Source organism: Sceloporus undulatus, unplaced genomic scaffold, assembly GCF_019175285.1.
Source record: "Sceloporus undulatus isolate JIND9_A2432 ecotype Alabama unplaced genomic scaffold, SceUnd_v1.1 scaffold_94, whole genome shotgun sequence".
Lineage (NCBI taxonomy): Eukaryota > Metazoa > Chordata > Lepidosauria > Squamata > Phrynosomatidae > Sceloporus > Sceloporus undulatus.
In genome coordinates, this window is record NW_024803015.1 from 8,659 (window position 1) to 20,629 (window position 11,971).

The following is an 11,971-nucleotide window of genomic DNA, read 5'->3' on the forward strand; positions in this document are numbered from 1 at the left end:
CAAGTTTAAATAAGCCAATCCTAGCAAATGGAAGAAAGTCTATTATAATCAACAGTGGAAATATCTATTTAGGTTAGCAGGCCCAGGAGCTACCATCATTAGAAACTGTGGGTTTTATTATTATCCTCATCGTGCAGTGCCTTCTAGTCTTTATTGGAAGAAACTTGACATTTTAACATTTTATTCCCTTTGTTCCAGCAGACTCCCACAGTGAATCTAACCTTTGCAGCCAAGAAGAGGCTTCATATCCAATACAAAGATGTCATACAGAAAGACTACATGAGCACAGTTGTAGTGACGGGTGTGTCAAGAGAGGAAGAAAGGAAGGCAGGCACCTGATGTTGAAGCAAACACTCTGGCACACTAAGAATACTTACAGAAATCTACATATTTTTTTTTTCAGAAACAGATTCTCCTTCCCTTGCCTCACAAGCTTGACTAGAAGGCTCTCCTACAACCCCTACAACTGAAACCACAAACCCAAGGCAAGGTAGTGAAATGACACATGTATTATGACACAAGAAAATCGTGTTTGCATATTGTGCTATTTGAATTCATTTGCCTCTTTCAAGAAAGTTAAAATAAAATAACAGATTTAACTTTTTACTTATTTTATTACTTCATGCACTAATAAATAATGTCCAAGGTTTCCTCCATACTAGGTGAGATTATGAGAAGAGCTGCTGCAGTTCTAAGAAAAAAATAGGCTGCATCCACACTGCAGAAATAATCCCGGCTGACACCACTTTAAATGCCATAGCTTGATGCTATTGAACTCCAGGAACTAAAATTTTGTGAAGCATTTAGCCTTCTCTGTCAAAGAGTTCTGGTACCACAACAAACTACAATTGCCAGAATTACACAGCATTGAACCATAGCAGTTAAAGTGGTGCCAACCTGGATTATTTCTGCAGTGCAGATGCAAATTTACTGTATTAGGTGTTACATTAAATTTGATGGGATAAGCTTCCATGTCTCATACTGTGTTCATATTTCAGAAATTGGCAAGGTCAATTGCAACTCCCATCTTCAGTTTTGGCCAAGCCATAGCCATCTACCTGCAGCCTTCTAAAATGTTAATGAACTGATCATTTTCACAACAGATAAGCAGGTTAACTCTCTCTCTCCCACCCCATACCTTTCAGAGAGCTGTGAGAAATGGTTTATTTTTGCTCTGGTAGTGGTTCACTGAGAGATAGCAAGCCAAAAAAAAAAAAAAAGCTGCCTGACTTTCCCAGATGGCATCTTTGCTGGTTGGGGCATGAACAGAGTGTCAGAGGTCACCCTTCACGGAAAACAGCTGGCTTATTGTTCCTAGTATGCAGAGCAATCCCATGCTTGCTGGAAATAAGCAGGAAGTTTCAGACAACCTGGTTCAAGCTCACTGGTTGAGGCACCAACTGGAGTGAACTGCTTCAGTCTTCACTCTGGTCAGGCAGGTATGTTTTTGGGCTATCTGCTCACTTGCACATCAGTCCAGCTTGGACCAGCATCTCATCCACCCTCTGCTTATTGCCAGGCAGGCACAGCAACCTTGCCATGGGAGGTTGGTTTCTAATCCGAATATCATGTAATAATTTGTCATCCTTCGGCCTGGGAGGAAGTGAATAGGCTGGCCCAACTCCATCAGGGACTAGCCTGAAGATAGAGGCTCCTCCCTCCATAACTGTCATCCTTCGGCCTGTGAGGGAGGGAATAGGCTGGCCCAGCTCCACCAGTGCTAGCCTGAAGAAGAAGAGCCCTCCTCTAGTCCATCTGCCTTGGTCCAGGCATCAGAGGGAGAGAAGAACCACTGGACTTCATCCCCTTTCCCACCACCATTCCCTTCTCCTTTTGTGTCGTGTCTTTTAGATTGTAAGCCTGAGGGCAGGGAACCGTCTTATTAAAAATAATAATTGTAAGCCGCTCTGAGAGCCATTAGGGCTGAAGGGCGGGGTATAAATAACCTAAATAGTAATAAATAAAAATAATGTAGCCACAAATGCATTCATTTGGGTTCTTTGTCACAACTGAGGATTCCTGGTTGCATTTCACATTCAGAGGAGTGGCTGGTATGGGTCCTGGATGCAGGACATTGTTCACCAGTGTCCATCCAGCAATGGTAATGCACAGGAGTCCTCCTATGAGAGTTGGCAGGTGTGGGGCAGAAATTGTGTTATTCGAGTGGGGTCAAATACCTTTCTAGCATTCCCCAGTGACAGAAAGATCCCATAAGGTGCCAGCACAGTGGGTTTTCTCTTGTCATCCCATTGGTTTGGCACCTGGCTATAGTTATGGGCTCATCAAGCAAGAAGCGGGTTGGTTGATGCCTGGATCCAAACCCATGCATTTGTCAACTCTACTTACACTTATAATCAACAAAGTTGTGGCCATTTTTTTCTCCACTCATTTGGCATCTGTGACTATTGACATGGATTGCTATCACCTTTGGATGAGCAATATGCAGCTTTCCCTGTTTGACCATCAATTGGTTGAGTTCCAGTAAAGCTCTGGTAAAGAGAAATGTCCTGTCAACATATTTACTCTGGATCCTTGCAGGACAGAGCCATCCTGCAGCAATGGACAGTCCAGCACCCAGAGATTTTGCTTCTTAGCTGGCAGGGGAGATACCATGATCATGAAGGTAACTTTCCTAGGGTGAGGCTCATCCATTGCACTCCAGGTGTGTTGACCCCTGCAATTTTTCCAAATGAGGGAAACTCAACTGCATAATTTGTGGTAGCTAGTGGCCTTCTTAGTTTGTGAGAGGGTGGAACTGCAAACATCCAGCATGGAGAATGGGACAGTGGTGCATCTGTACTTGCACAAGGAGTCAGATAATTCTCATGTAAAGTTTGCAGAAGTTCAGCCACTTACACAACTGACCCAGTTACATCCTGGTCCTAGCTAGCAGGGCCTAGTTGGAACTCAGTTTTGAAGAGTGGTGTGGAGTAAGTGGAGTAGTGTTTTGGACTCTAGAGAAGTCATAGGGGAAAAGATGCTCCAGATATAGATGTGTCAAAGGAGATGAGGGAAGAAGAATTCTGTGTCGCTACTAAATCATATGGGAATGAATTGTTTTTTAAAAAATCTCAGCTATACAAACTGTTTTCTAGTTCAGAATGTAAAACATCACTTTGCCATCCGAAGCAGCATCTCTATTATCATCAAATTACCCCAACAAAACATGCAGAGAGCTCCACAAATATCAACCTTTTGAAATTGCCACAGACATATATTCAACTATTTTCCGATGGCTCAGCCACATGATACAATCCATTTTCTAATGCATCTCCCTCAATAAAAGTGAAACAGAACAACAGATATTCCAGAGTAATTTCACTATAAAATGTACAATCACAAATAACACATCAAACCCAGTGGTTTTCTATTTTGCTTCTGTTTTTTGTGCAATTCTGAAATGACAGTAAGGAAAAGCAGACGGCTGTTTGACATCTTCTGTGTATGGAAGGGAGTGTATTCCCCAGGCTGACCAAGATATTGTGTTGCCATCCATGTTCAGGTAAAGCAAGGCCAGCCAAGTTAATTTGGTACATATGGCAGCAAATCTCATAAGCCCCTTTCATTCTCCCGTATTGAAAAATCAACAACAATGTTCACAAATAAAAAATATTTAACAACTTCCTTCATTTCTATTGAATCTCCAAAACTATTGCTTCCTCAACAGAACCTCACTCTGACTAATGGTATGGCCAGCTTTGTGTGTTCTGCTGTTATATATTTTTCTACTATTTCTTTATGTGCACCTGGGTTTGTAAATATATAATTTATTGTATGTCAATAAAACACCATAGATGCTCATTATCTATTTTGCATTCTACCATTCCATCCTATCCAGGGGCAATGATTTAAGATCAAAACTTCTACGTTCTCAAAAACAGAAAATTAATTGCTATCCAATTCTAGCAGTTGCATTTCCCAAGAAGATTCACTGAAAGCACCAAATACTATTCATAATAGGATTGCTGCCTGCACTTTAACCATACAGCTGTTCTCACACAGAGAACAGGGTTTTCTTGGCAAGATTTGTTCAGAGGGGGTTTGCCCCCACATCCAGAGCTGTAATCCAGTGCTCAAACCACTATACCATGTTGGCTGTCAGGCAAAGAATTAAAGAATTAAATTTTTTTAAAGTGTGGGGGGAGGAGAGAAAAAGATGCACTCAGCCATCCACGAGGAGGGCATTGCATACGTGCTTTATATCCTCAAATAAATAATGTGACTGATGAATTGTGTGTACAGTCATGTTCGTGATGCTGAAATGGAGCTGGCACATGACTTGGCCCTTGCCATGCTCAGAACAGCTGTGTTTATTAAATGTGGCCAGTGCAGCTGGGAGAGAATTTCACTTGTGTTCCATTTCACTTCATTCCAGGACGAATGCATTTGACCATATTCCCAGGTTTCTTCATTTTGGAGATGGAAAAAACCTGAAATGTTGGGGAAATTAAATGTTGTAAAAAGCAGTAGATCCATCACTGTGGGGCAGCAAATCCAGTCTCAGTTTTACTGCTGTTCCTCCAACTGCTGTGAGTTGAATGGGAGCTCTGTCAGCCCTAAACCTAGTACTGAAAGAGTAGTTGCAGTGGCTGGCAGCAATCCATGCTTAATCCTCTGGACTGCCACATGCCTCTACTGTTCACTATGGAAGCAGAGCTTTTTCTTGTACATCTACTGCCAAAGCGAGGCAAGCTCATTTACAAATGGAATTGTCCTCCTGGGAACCTCATGAAAAAAATAATTCCACACATAATTGAAGTCCATGGGGAGCACACTCCATCCATCAGCACAACTGGGAGATATCAGGTTCTCTGCCACAGCCACTAAATTCACCCCTAAAACCTGCCCTGGTGGACTGAGAAAGGCCTGTTTTCTATTTCTCTACAGTGTGATCTGGGTGTTATGGAAGGGAAGAAAGTTCTTTTGCACTGGAATCAAGGGCTAGCGCACAGGCATGTTCTTTTGTCAAAGAGACGTAATGCAGAATTTGAAATTTTGGAGTATCCTATCATATTTAATATGATATCCCCTCCAACATTTTACAGATGAAGACCAGGAAACATGTAGCCATGTAAATCACAGTTAGTTGAGATGGCAAAAGTTATTAATGGTGAAGAACACATAAGCTAGTACCAGCTGCCTGTGTTGGTGTCTGCACAGACTACTCTGGGAGCAGCCCAGAGCATGTTGGCCCTATTACTCCAACATTACCTAGGCACTCCAAAGTGATGGTGGGTAGCTGTTTGCACAAACATCCTGTTGTGTTGCCCATCTCCATGAATCACTCACTCTGAGGCCATAAACAAGGTGCACAGCATCAATCACATTCCTGGACACCTCATTCTGACCTCAGAGGGAGTGACTTGCAGTGGCAGCAGTGTGCAGCACAATAGGTTGCATGTGCAAACAGCCACCTGCTGTCACTCTGGAGGGCAAGTTTATTTAATTTGTCTTAAGGGTCGTATACCAAGGGTTCAGTGGTGAACTGGCTGTATGTTGTCTGGACAGTTCGCACTAGAAATGGGGATTTGCCCTGCATTATTTAGGTTGATCACCATGAGGACAGGGAAGGACCATGGTATGACACGTTCTGAGTCTACAGGAAGGGCAAGAGTCCATCTCTTGTCCTCTCCTGTCCCCCCCCCCCCCCCCGAGTTAATTGCCTGTGTTTCTTTCCATCCATTTTTAATTGTTTGCAAATACTTTTTCTGTTTTTAACAAGATATTTGCACCTACTCAAATAACCTGAGAAGAAAAGGAAGAAAGTGGGAAGAGGAGGAGGAGGAGGAGAAGGAGAGAAAAAAGTGGGACATTTAAAAATCATTAGAAAAGGAGGAATGCCAGATTAATCAAGACTGTCCCAAAGTGGGAGAGTTGGAGGGTATAGTGTTAATAATATTTCAATAAAAGTTCTGCTTGTACCCACAGCTGTACCATACCGCAGTGACATAACCACAGCAATCATTTCTCTGAAGAGAAATGTCACCAGCTGGATGTATGAATGGCTTGGGGGCAGGCTGCAAATAATCCAAAGGTTTTTGAGATTGGGAAAAAATATGAGAGAGAGAGAGGGAGAGAAAGAAAAGAGAGAGAAGCAGGTCTTTTATGGAAAGAACTAATTTAAAAGAGGGCCTGTAGAACCCAAGCTATGACACCCCTCTGGACAAATCAGCCATGGTTGCTGCTTTTCTTTCTGCCTTATTTTGCAGTACTCTTAAGGGGCTCCTTGAGTTTAATTGCATGTGAGAAGTGAAAAGCAGCAACCATGGCTGATTTGTCCAGAGGGGTGTCATAGCTTGGGTTCTACAGGCCCTCTTTTAAATTAGTTCTTTCCATAAAAGACCTGCTTCTCTCTCTTTTCTTTCTCTCCCTCTCTCTCTCTCATATTTTTTCCCAATCTCAAAAACCTTTGGATTATTTGCAGCCTGCCCCCAAGCCATTCATACATCCAGCTGGTGACATTTCTCTTCAGAGAAATGATTGCTGTGGTTATGTCACTGCGGTATGGTACAGCTGTGGGTACAAGCAGAACTTTTATTGAAATATTATTAACACTATACCCTCCAACTCTCCCACTTTGGGACAGTCTTGATTAATCTGGCATTCCTCCTTTTCTAATGATTTTTAAATGTCCCACTTTTTTCTCTCCTTCTCCTCCTCCTCCTCCTCTTCCCACTTTCTTCCTTTTCTTCTCAGGTTATTTGAGTAGGTGCAAATATCTTGTTAAAAACAGAAAAGTCATTTGCGCTCAATTACAAATGGATGGAAAGAAACACATGCAATTAACTCAGTGGGGGGGGGGGGGACAGGAGAGGACAAGAGATGGACTCTTGCCCTTCCTGTAGACTCAGAACGTGTCATACCATGGTCCTTCCCTGTCCTCATGGTGATCAACCTAAATAATGCAGGGCAAATCCCCATTTCTAGTGCGAACTGTCCAGACAACATACAGCCAGTTCACCACTGAACCCTTGGTATACGACCCTTAAGACAAATTAAATAAACTTGCCCTCCAGAGTGACAGCAGGTGGCTGTTTGCACATGCAACCTATTGTGCTGCACACTGCTGCCACTGCAAGTCACTCCCTCTGAGGTCAGAATGAGGTGTCCAGGAATGTGATTGATGCTGTGCACCTTGTTTATGGCCTCAGAGTGAGTGATTCATGGAGATGGGCAACACAACAGGATGTTTGTGCAAACAGCTACCCACCATCACTTTGGAGTGCCTAGGTAATGTTGGAGTAATAGGGCCAACATGCTCTGGGCTGCTCCCAGAGTAGTCTGTGCAGACACCAACACAGGCAGCTGGTACTAGCTTATGTGTTCTTCACCATTAATAACTTTTGCCATCTCAACTAACTGTGATTTACATGGCTACATGTTTCCTGGTCTTCATCTGTAAAATGTTGGAGGGGATATCATATTAAATATGATAGGATACTCCAAAATTTCAAATTCTGCATTACGTCTCTTTGACAAAAGAACATGCCTGTGCGCTAGCCCTTGATTCCAGTGCAAAAGAACTTTCTTCCCTTCCATAACACCCAGATCACACTGTAGAGAAATAGAAAACAGGCCTTTCTCAGTCCACCAGGGCAGGTTTTAGGGGTGAATTTAGTGGCTGTGGCAGAGAACCTGATATCTCCCAGTTGTGCTGATGGATGGAGTGTGCTCCCCATGGACTTCAATTATGTGTGGAATTATTTTTTTCATGAGGTTCCCAGGAGGACAATTCCATTTGTAAATGAGCTTGCCTCGCTTTGGCAGTAGATGTACAAGAAAAAGCTCTGCTTCCATAGTGAACAGTAGAGGCATGTGGCAGTCCAGAGGATTAAGCATGGATTGCTGCCAGCCACTGCAACTACTCTTTCAGTACTAGGTTTAGGGCTGACAGAGCTCCCATTCAACTCACAGCAGTTGGAGGAACAGCAGTAAAACTGAGACTGGATTTGCTGCCCCACAGTGATGGATCTACTGCTTTTTACAACATTTAATTTCCCCAACATTTCAGGTTTTTTCCATCTCCAAAATGAAGAAACCTGGGAATATGGTCCTGGAATGAAGTGAAATGGAACACAAGTGAAATTCTCTCCCAGCTGCACTGGCCACATTTAATAAACACAGCTGTTCTGAGCATGGCAAGGGCCAAGTCATGTGCCAGCTCCATTTCAGCATCACGAACATGACTGTACACACAATTCATCAGTCACATTATTTATTTGAGGATATAAAGCACGTATGCAATGCCCTCCTCGTGGATGGCTGAGTGCATCTTTTTCTCTCCTCCCCCCACACTTTAAAAAAATTTAATTCTTTAATTCTTTGCCTGACAGCCAACATGGTATAGTGGTTTGAGCACTGGATTACAGCTCTGGATGTGGGGGCAAACCCCCTCTGAACAAATCTTGCCAAGAAAACCCTGTTCTCTGTGTGAGAACAGCTGTATGGTTAAAGTGCAGGCAGCAATCCTATTATGAATAGTATTTGGTGCTTTCAGTGAATCTTCTTGGGAAATGCAACTGCTAGAATTGGATAGCAATTAATTTTCTGTTTTTTGAGAACGTAGAAGTTTTGATCTTAAATCATTGCCCCTGGATAGGATGGAATGGTAGAATGCAAAATAGATAATGAGCATCTATGGTGTTTTATTGACATACAATAAATTATATATTTACAAACCCAGGTGCACATAAAGAAATAGTAGAAAAATATATAACAGCAGAACACACAAAGCTGGCCATACCATTAGTCAGAGTGAGGTTCTGTTGAGGAAGCAATAGTTTTGGAGATTCAATAGAAATGAAGGAAGTTGTTAAATATTTTTTATTTGTGAACATTGTTGTTGATTTTTTCAATACGGGAGAATGAAAGGGGCTTATGAGATTTGCTGCCATATGTACCAAATTAACTTGGCTGGCCTTGCTTTACCTGAACATGGATGGCAACACAATATCTTGGTCAGCCTGGGGAATACACTCCCCTCCATACACAGAAGATGTCAAACAGCCGTCTGCTTTTCCTTACTGTCATTTCAGAATTGCACAAAAAACAGAAGCAAAATAGAAAACCACTGGGTTTGATGTGTTATTTGTGATTGTACATTTTATAGTGAAATTACTCTGGAATATCTGTTGTTCTGTTTCACTTTTATTGAGGGAGATGCATTAGAAAATGGATTGTATCATGTGGCTGAGCCATCGGAAAATAGTTGAATATATGTCTGTGGCAATTTCAAAAGGTTGATATTTGTGGAGCTCTCTGCATGTTTTGTTGGGGTAATTTGATGATAATAGAGATGCTGCTTCGGATGGCAAAGTGATGTTTTACATTCTGAACTAGAAAACAGTTTGTATAGCTGAGATTTTTTAAAAAACAATTCATTCCCATATGATTTAGTAGCGACACAGAATTCTTCTTCCCTCATCTCCTTTGACACATCTATATCTGGAGCATCTTTTCCCCTATGACTTCTCTAGAGTCCAAAACACTACTCCACTTACTCCACACCACTCTTCAAAACTGAGTTCCAACTAGGCCCTGCTAGCTAGGACCAGGATGTAACTGGGTCAGTTGTGTAAGTGGCTGAACTTCTGCAAACTTTACATGAGAATTATCTGACTCCTTGTGCAAGTACAGATGCACCACTGTCCCATTCTCCATGCTGGATGTTTGCAGTTCCACCCTCTCACAAACTAAGAAGGCCACTAGCTACCACAAATTATGCAGTTGAGTTTCCCTCATTTGGAAAAATTGCAGGGGTCAACACACCTGGAGTGCAATGGATGAGCCTCACCCTAGGAAAGTTACCTTCATGATCATGGTATCTCCCCTGCCAGCTAAGAAGCAAAATCTCTGGGTGCTGGACTGTCCATTGCTGCAGGATGGCTCTGTCCTGCAAGGATCCAGAGTAAATATGTTGACAGGACATTTCTCTTTACCAGAGCTTTACTGGAACTCAACCAATTGATGGTCAAACAGGGAAAGCTGCATATTGCTCATCCAAAGGTGATAGCAATCCATGTCAATAGTCACAGATGCCAAATGAGTGGAGAAAAAAAATGGCCACAACTTTGTTGATTATAAGTGTAAGTAGAGTTGACAAATGCATGGGTTTGGATCCAGGCATCAACCAACCCGCTTCTTGCTTGATGAGCCCATAACTATAGCCAGGTGCCAAACCAATGGGATGACAAGAGAAAACCCACTGTGCTGGCACCTTATGGGATCTTTCTGTCACTGGGGAATGCTAGAAAGGTATTTGACCCCACTCGAATAACACAATTTCTGCCCCACACCTGCCAACTCTCATAGGAGGACTCCTGTGCATTACCATTGCTGGATGGACACTGGTGAACAATGTCCTGCATCCAGGACCCATACCAGCCACTCCTCTGAATGTGAAATGCAACCAGGAATCCTCAGTTGTGACAAAGAACCCAAATGAATGCATTTGTGGCTACATTATTTTTATTTATTACTATTTAGGTTATTTATACCCCGCCCTTCAGCCCTAATGGCTCTCAGAGCGGCTTACAATTATTATTTTTAATAAGACGGTTCCCTGCCCTCAGGCTTACAATCTAAAAGACACGACACAAAAGGAGAAGGGAATGGTGGTGGGAAAGGGGATGAAGTCCAGTGGTTCTTCTCTCCCTCTGATGCCTGGACCAAGGCAGATGGACTAGAGGAGGGCTCTTCTTCTTCAGGCTAGCACTGGTGGAGCTGGGCCAGCCTATTCCCTCCCTCACAGGCCGAAGGATGACAGTTATGGAGGGAGGAGCCTCTATCTTCAGGCTAGTCCCTGATGGAGTTGGGCCAGCCTATTCACTTCCTCCCAGGCCGAAGGATGACAAATTATTACATGATATTCGGATTAGAAACCAACCTCCCATGGCAAGGTTGCTGTGCCTGCCTGGCAATAAGCAGAGGGTGGATGAGATGCTGGTCCAAGCTGGACTGATGTGCAAGTGAGCAGATAGCCCAAAAACATACCTGCCTGACCAGAGTGAAGACTGAAGCAGTTCACTCCAGTTGGTGCCTCAACCAGTGAGCTTGAACCAGGTTGTCTGAAACTTCCTGCTTATTTCCAGCAAGCATGGGATTGCTCTGCATACTAGGAACAATAAGCCAGCTGTTTTCCGTGAAGGGTGACCTCTGACACTCTGTTCATGCCCCAACCAGCAAAGATGCCATCTGGGAAAGTCAGGCAGCTTTTTTTTTTTTTTTGGCTTGCTATCTCTCAGTGAACCACTACCAGAGCAAAAATAAACCATTTCTCACAGCTCTCTGAAAGGTATGGGGTGGGAGAGAGAGAGTTAACCTGCTTATCTGTTGTGAAAATGATCAGTTCATTAACATTTTAGAAGGCTGCAGGTAGATGGCTATGGCTTGGCCAAAACTGAAGATGGGAGTTGCAATTGACCTTGCCAATTTCTGAAATATGAACACAGTATGAGACATGGAAGCTTATCCCATCAAATTTAATGTAACACCTAATACAGTAAATTTGCATCTGCACTGCAGAAATAATCCAGGTTGGCACCACTTTAACTGCTATGGTTCAATGCTGTGTAATTCTGGCAATTGTAGTTTGTTGTGGTACCAGAACTCTTTGACAGAGAAGGCTAAATGCTTCACAAAATTTTAGTTCCTGGAGTTCAATAGCATCAAGCTATGGCATTTAAAGTGGTGTCAGCCGGGATTATTTCTGCAGTGTGGATGCAGCCTATTTTTTTCTTAGAACTGCAGCAGCTCTTCTCATAATCTCACCTAGTATGGAGGAAACCTTGGACATTATTTATTAGTGCATGAAGTAATAAAATAAGTAAAAAGTTAAATCTGTTATTTTATTTTAACTTTCTTGAAAGAGGCAAATGAATTCAAATAGCACAATATGCAAACACGATTTTCTTGTGTCATAATACATGTGTCATTTCACTACCTTGCCTTGGGTTTGTGGTTTCAGTTGTAG

General features: G+C 42.6%; 2 pseudogenes; one reads left to right on the plus strand and one right to left on the minus strand.

The window, feature by feature from the left end:
- Positions 1 to 2,586: 2,586 nt before the first annotated feature.
- Positions 2,587 to 2,759, plus strand: LOC121917680 (annotated as a pseudogene).
- A 6,912-nt stretch (positions 2,760 to 9,671) lies between these two features.
- On the minus strand, positions 9,672 to 9,844 carry LOC121917681 (annotated as a pseudogene).
- Between the last annotated feature and the right edge of the window lie 2,127 nt (positions 9,845 to 11,971).